Here is a 7,500-nt window from a genome sequence, read left to right as displayed (position 1 = left end):
GCTCTAACCACACTGCTCCACCAATAAGCACGCCGCGTCCTCTGTCACTCATTTGCCCAGCATGCGTGACGCGCCTTGTCTTTGCATTACATTACGTAACATTTTAATATATTCCCCCTTTTCCTGCCGCACGCTTTCCTTTAGAGTTCATCTCATATTCTTGCTCCCCTCCTCGCACTCGATTCCCTCGTCTCTCTCTCTCTCTCTCTCTCTCTCTCTCTCTCTCTCTCTCTCTCTCTCTCTCTCTCTCTCTCTCTCTCTCTCTCTCTCTCTCTCTCTCTCTCTCTCTCTCTCTCTCTTGCTGTGTGTTCTCTTCCACAAATCTTGAGTAAAGTTCAAGGATTTGATGTAAAACGTCTGTAATTAATTTATCTCCCAGCTTCGTGTCCCTTCTCTCTAGGGGCGAGGCTCTGTCCTCTAGCAATCAGCGTTTGACCCGTCACTAAGAACTCCTCCTCCTCCTCCTCCTCCTCCTCCTCCTCCTCCTGCTCCTCCTGCTGCTGCTGCTGCTCTTTCTTTCCCTTCATCTGCCTAACTAATGGTTGTCGTGCTTCAGTCTCACACTTTCTCCACTTAAACTTCCCCTGTCTTCAATTTTCCCAGTTATTCCATCGCCTTCGTTTCCTCTCTCTCTCTCTCTCTCTCTCTCTCTCTCTCTCTCTCTCTCTCTCTCTCTCTCTCTCTCTCTCTCTCTCTCTCTCTCTCTCTCTCCCTCGCGACAGCCTGCGCCTCGTCGTTCCTCACCGTGTTCCTCCCCTTCCCTTTTTATTAAACCTGCCGAGTCTATCACCTGAGAGCGAACCGAGTGTTAGCAAACCTGGTCACCCTGCTAAATGGAGCGTGTTGTTCTGGCTATTCATCACGCGCCCCGCTACCCAGTGTTGAAGCTGTCAGTGTCATCTAGCGGTGATACTCGCTGCCTAAGAGAAGGTTAACTATTGAGATGTTTAGTAGAGTGGATGGGTGTGTGTGTGTGTGTGTGTGAGGGAGTGGGCAAGAATGGCAGCCAGGTAAAGGTTAGGTGGGTTCAGGTGGTGATCGGATAGGTAATGCAAAGTTGTAGGTTGTGAAGGCTGGCTGTGCTGTGCTGTGCTGTGTTGTGCTGTGTTGTGTTGTGCTGTGAGTGTTGTGTTGGTGTGCTTGCTGTGTTGTGTTACGTGGTTTTGATTTTTAATGTTTATAGTGTTAGTAACAGTGACAGTGAAGTGAAAATGGATTGTGGTATAATGGTTATATCAATAACTATGATAATAATAATAATAATGATAATAATAATAATAATAATAATAATAATAATAATAATAATAATAATAATAATAATAATAATAATAAAAACAATAGTCATAGTAGTAATAGTAGTAGTAGTAGTAGCAGTAGTGGCAGCAGTAACAGCAGCAACGTCAACAGCGACTGGGATGACGTTACTATACTAGTAATGATAATAATTGTTATTTATAAATAATTATGATAAAGATGATGATAATAATAATAATGATGATAATAATGATAATAATAATAATAATAATAATAATAATAATAATAATAATAATGATAACAATAATAATAATGATAATAATAGTAATAATGATAATAATAATAATATTAATAATAATAATAATAATAATAATAATAATTATAGTAATAATAATAGTGATAATAATGAAATAATAATGATAATAGTAATAATAACAACAACAACAACAACAACAACAACAATAATAATAATAATAATAATAATAATAATAATAATAATAATAATGATAATATTTAATAATAGTAACAACTACGTTATTCATAATAGCATTAATAATAGTAATAACAATAATAATAATGAAAAATAATAATAATGCTATTAATAATAATAACGATTATTTTAATTATCTTTATCCCAGATATTTCAAAAATAATTCGAGAACCCTTCAACAGAAGATACTTTAATTGTAATAATGTTCATTAATATTGTGATGATAGTGATTACTACTACTACAACTACTACTGCCACTACTACTACTACTACTAACACTTCTCTGATTGGTAATATGCTCATTCATTGCCTGTTCGTAGTATGTATCGAATTTAGACACACACACACACACACACACACACACACACACACACACACACACACACACACACACACACACACACACACACACACACTTCACCCTTGCCACATACATTAATCCCCCCTCACCACAATTTCTATCAACACCCAACCCTCCCTCTCTCAACCTCACCACCCCAACCAAACTACACTTTTCACTTCTACACGCCCAGTTTTAACTTTCACTTCGCAACATTGCTTTGGATAACAATAATACGAGACACGCGGGAAATTCTAGTTAGTCAGGTTGGGTTAGGATAAGTTGGGTTAGGTTATTGTAGGGTTAGGTTAGGTTAAGGAAAGTTAGGTTAGGTTAGGCTGAGATGTGGCAAAGATCAGGATTTATTTGTCTTTTTTTTCGAGTAGCTTCTAACCAGAGAGAGAGAGAGAGAGAGAGAGAGAGAGAGAGAGAGAGAGAGAGAGAGAGAGAGAGAGAGAGAGAGAGAGAGAGAGAAATATACCTGATTCTGGGTTGGACTTCCCCTTCGCCTTACTTGACAGTCTGCGGCATCTTTTAAAGGGAGGGAAAGGAAAGGTGCCGCAGGTAGAGAGAGAGAGAGAGAGAGAGAGAGAGAGAGAGAGAGAGAGAGAGAGAGAGAGAGAGAGAGAGAGACATGGTGGAATAAAAGATAGTGAAAGAGAGTGGGAAAAGAAGGGAAAGGGGAGAAAATCGAGGGAACAGAAGAGGATAGGTAAACTTATAAGGGTGCATAAGAGAGAGAGAGAGAGAGAGAGAGAGAGAGAGAGAGAGAGAGAGAGAGAGAGAGAGAGAGAGAGAGAGAGAGAGAGAGAGAAACGAGAAACGACAAAGAAAATGGAGAGGTAGGAGGTGACGATGTTTGAGTAATATTTCATGAAGTGATCGCTGGCTTGCCGTGTTCTGGTCTGTGGTGGCGGCGGTGGTGGCGTTGGTGGTGGTGGAGGAGGGGAAAAGTAAGGTAGTGGTGGTGGTGGTCGTTGTGGTGGTGGTGGTGGTAAGGGACGGGAGAGTCATAGTAAGATCTTCCGGTAATTGGATTGCCATAGAGACGAACAAATAAAGTAAAAAACACGTAGATAGACTGACAGGTGGACAGGAGGAGGCTGGATGAAGACACCTGTGACAGCTTGCGTGAGAGGAGGAGGAAGAGGAGGCGGAGGAGGAGGAGGAGGAGGAAGAAGGGGAAGAGGAGGAGTAGGAGGAAGAGGAGGGTGTTGGCAATGACGGGTCTCTTTTTCTCTCTTTCTCTTCTCTTCCTATCTTCATCTTTAATTTGCTTTCCTATGCCTCTCTTTCCTCTTCTCTCACCTATGACAATCTTCTTTTCCTCTCATTCCTGTTTTCGTTCGTCCTTCCTTTATCTACACTTTCCTCTCCTCCTACGCCTTTATTTTACGTCCCTCCATCACTTTCCCGCCCGCTTCTCTCTTCCTCTCTCCCACGCCTCTCTCACATACCTCATCCTTTACTCCTTCCTCGTTCCTTACTCTCATCTCCCTCCCCTCTCCTTCATCTCCTTTCTTTCTTTACCTCCACCTCCTTTCTACTTTCCTGTTCCTCTTCCTTTCACGCATCACATCCCTCCTTCTTCTTCACTGCTGTCTCTCCCCTCTCTCCCTCTCCTTCCCTCTTCCCTCTTCCCTCTTCCCTCCCCTTCCTCCCCCCACGCGTCACTAGCCCTAATTCTGCCTCGCTAACAGGTTCGTGTACAAAGTTGAACCTGGCTCTCGTATTTCACAAACTTATTGAAACACAAAACGTTTTCTCTGAATTTATGAGACTTGCAAAATTTTGTTGATCAAATAACAATTTTTCAGGGATTTGAATCGAGTATTATTTTTTTTTTTTTTACTCTTCCTCTTTCTCTTTCTCTCTATCTCTTTTTTTTTCATACATATATATACGAAAGCTGTTGAAGATTTGCTGTTTTTCATTTTTATTATTATGATTCTCTTTTCTCCTTTTTTTTTTCCTTTTTTTTTCATACACACGGGAATTTTACTGCTTATATTTCCCCGTTGTCAAAATTATGCGCACTTGTACCCGTGTCCGGATGAGAGAGAGAGTGATGAGAGAGGGAGGGAGAGAGAGAGAGAGAGAGAGAGAGAGAGAGAGAGAGAGAGAGAGAGAGAGAGAGAGAGAGAGAGAGAGAGAGAGAGATAGCTGCGAGAGGGAGAGGGAGAGGGAGACGGGAGAGCGGTGGTAAGGGAGTGCAGGAGGGGGAGAGTGTGAGAGGCGCGCTGGTGAACTGGGCCTGACAAAGAGAGAGAGAGAGAGAGAGAGAGAGAGAGGTTGTCAAAAGTATGGGAGGACAGGTGAGCGAGAACGGTGAGGGAAGAGGATCGAAATGCATGAAGGGAAGAGGAGGAAGAGGAGGAGAAGGAAGAAGAAGAGGAAGAGAAGAAGGAGGAAATGAAGAGGAAGATGTATATTTGACTACAAGAGAAGAGAGAGAAACCTATCTAGAGAGAGAGAGAGAGAGAGAGAGAGAGAGAGAGAGAGAGAGAGAGAGAGAGAGAGAGAGAGAGAGAGAGAGAGATAGGTGTTACTCGTCATTTTTAAGGTACATATCACAAGCAGAGGAGCGTCTTAACTATCAAGAGAGAAGGAGGAGAAGAGAGGAGAAGGTGTTGGATAATGGCGTATTGGGGAGGGAAAGGGAAGGAGAGAGGAAGAGGAGGAGGAGAGGGGGAGTTTGATGAGGTTCAGGTGGGGGAGCAGGATTTATGGGGGCCTTGGTGGGGGTGGAGGGACTGAGGAAGATCTCGCCAGCACCATAATTGCATTACAAAGTCCAACGGTGTGGGTAAAGGCCACGCCCCTCGACCTTCCCCCTTTGCCCCATTCTCTCTCTCTCTCTCTCTCTCTCTCTCTCTCTCTCTCTCTCTCTCTCTCTCTCTCTCTCTCTCTCTCTCTCTCTCTCTCTCTCTCTCTCGGTGTTTGGTAAGAGTGTGCACGCGTTCGGCAGACTTGACTTGGGTGGGGAGCGATGGAGTGAAAAGTGATGGAGGAACGTGCGAGGAGTGAGTGGGCCGCGAGATGAGTCCACGGGGTTCTGTGTCCTGCTGGGGCGGGATTGGAGGAGCGGGGAAGATGAAGGAGATGTATGTGTGTGGTGTGTGTGTGTGTGTGTGTGTGTGTGTGTGTGTGTGTGTGTGTGTAGTGGGTGGGTGTGCGTGTGAGATAAGAATTAGTTAAGTGGGTTGCGAGTAACGTGTGGGTTAAGAGGGTCTGACGGGTAATAGGAAGGTGTGTGAAGGTTATGAGTGGAAGAGGTGACGCTCCTCGCTAGTGTTGGAATTTATACTGTTCCATTCTCCGTGTTGTCTTTGTCTGGGAAAAATATGTTTGGTGTGATGTCATTACGTTTCCCTAACCATATTAAACTGTATCCCTATACGTGTGAGTTTACATACACACACACCCACACACACACACACACACACACACACACACACACACACACACACACACGCACACGCACACGCACACGTACAACTTCTCTAATGTAATGGAAAATCTTTTTTGTCTTGTTCACCTTTGCATTTACAGTTCCCGCCTCAGCTAAAGTGCTTTCAATTAGTAGTGTTGATTATTACTGTAGCTTTTAGATTGCGTTCGTCGCATATGGTATCGAGGCGTGTGTCTCTAATTACTTAACACCTGACAATTTACATAATTACTACCTTTATTAGCTTTACTCATTCTAAAAGCGCGCGGGTAAGAGATTTGAAATCTTATCACCCTGTTTGGAGCGTTGTCAAGGCTGAAGGCTCGGCCTCCACCATCCGGAGGAGTGGGGCCCCTAGAGGCTGAGTGGCCGAGTGTGTGCGGTAACCAGTCAGGCGACACACCAACACCAAAAACTGGGACAGACAAACAGCGATGGACCAACACAAGCGCACAACAATCGAGGCAGGCGCCGCGCTAAGCACCAGAAGGAATGCAATTTTGGCGAGGGTTTGAAGAAGAAAAAGCGAAATAGCTTTCCTAAAAAGTAAAAAAAGAAAAGAAAGCGAGGTCGCAAAATGCTTTAGAGAGCAGCGGCGGCATCAGTTTTTGGACTCACCTGAGCGGGCGGCGCGCTGAGGCCCCGGACCCAGCATCCACCTGTGGGCCACCTGGCAGATCGATACACCGAGAGAGAGAGAGAGAGAGAGAGAGAGAGAGAGAGAGAGAGAGAGAGAGAGAGAGAGAGAGAGAGACTGAAGGAGGAGAAAGAGGAAAGGATAAAGCCCTCCCCTCGTCCCCAGCAGCTAGAGAGAGACATGCTAAGCCGGCGTCTCGGCCAGAATGGAGGAGCTCTACTTACCCCGTGTGGCGGCTGTACGGATGGTGGTGGCAGCGGCGGCGGCGGTGGTGGTGGTGGTGGTGGTGATGGTGGAGGTGGTGGTGGTGGTGGTGGTGGTGATGGTGGTGGTGGTGTTGGCGGCCCTCGTCACGCCGCCCTCCCTCCTTCCCCCGGTTTGGCGGTCCTCCCCCTCTCGCTCTCTCCTCTCCTCTCCTTGCGTCAGGCGGCGAACAGCGTGGTCCCAGCGGCTCTGGGTGGCGGCGACCCCTGCGTGGGTCATGTCATGCCGCGACTTGACAGCGACGAGGGATTTGGTAATCAGGCAGCATCGCCCTCGGGCCTCGTGTCTCTGAGCGAGCGGTGCCGCCACACGCCTGTCAACACGACCCCGCCTCCTGCCCTTCGCGCCTTGCCCATCTCCGTCTGTGACCGAGTCTTGCTCTTTCGCGGGTTAGGGACACGCGGGCAGTGTTGCTCTACGCTTTGATGTGGTGGTGGTAGTGATGGTAGTGGTGGTGGTGGTGGTGGTGGTGGTGGTGGTGGTGGTGGTTGCTGTTGTAGTTGTTGCTGGTGATGCTGGTGGTGTGGTAATTGTTGGTGCTGCTGCTGGTGATGTGGCTGTTTTTTTTATAGTTGTGATAGTTGTTGTGGGTGACGTGAGTGTTGGTGTGCGTGGTGTGGGTTTGCTCCGCCTGCCCACCACCACCACGACAGCTGTCACGCCCCGTCAAGGGTCGGTGATCGCCTCGGGTAATGATTCCCGGCGGAGCGAGAACGGCGACCTGGCAGACAGGCTGGCGACCGCTGCTGGCGTCACCCCGTCTCTCGCGGCGCCGCCACACTCAAAACGTGGCGGCGGCAGCTGTGGTGAGGCCTTGGCGGCTCCCTCACTCGCCCTCAGCCTCGGGTCCGGGCGATGGACTAAATAAGCTAACAGGAGTGGCCAAAACTGCAGTCGGGTGTGGAAGTAGCCCCGCGGGGAGGGTGTGGGCGGGGCTAGGCCGGGGCGGGGAAGGAGTCACGTGGCTGGCCGGACCCTGGAAGGCGGCCAGCGGCGGCTCGTAAAGTGTGCGTGGTGATCAAGAGCAGCACATTGACCCAGCCGCCGCCCCGCCACACATGTCC

At 47.2% G+C, this 7,500-nt stretch overlaps 1 long non-coding RNA gene across 1 annotated transcript in view; it reads right to left on the bottom strand.

Annotated features, from left to right (window-relative positions):
* The window catches only part of LOC135101245 (uncharacterized), a 112,271-nt gene that overhangs the window by 103,508 nt on the left and 1,263 nt on the right, over positions 1–7,500 (bottom strand). Inside the window, exon 1 of the long non-coding RNA XR_010269173.1 lies at positions 6,397–7,500. This exon is cut by the window's right edge and continues 1,263 nt beyond it. This is a non-coding gene — a long non-coding RNA (uncharacterized LOC135101245). The remainder of the gene's footprint in view (positions 1–6,396) is intronic.

Source organism: Scylla paramamosain, chromosome 6, assembly GCF_035594125.1.
Source record: "Scylla paramamosain isolate STU-SP2022 chromosome 6, ASM3559412v1, whole genome shotgun sequence".
Taxonomy (NCBI): Eukaryota; Metazoa; Arthropoda; class Malacostraca; order Decapoda; family Portunidae; genus Scylla; species Scylla paramamosain.
Note: the sequence above shows the minus strand (reverse complement) of the source record. Positions and strands in the feature narration are given on the sequence as shown.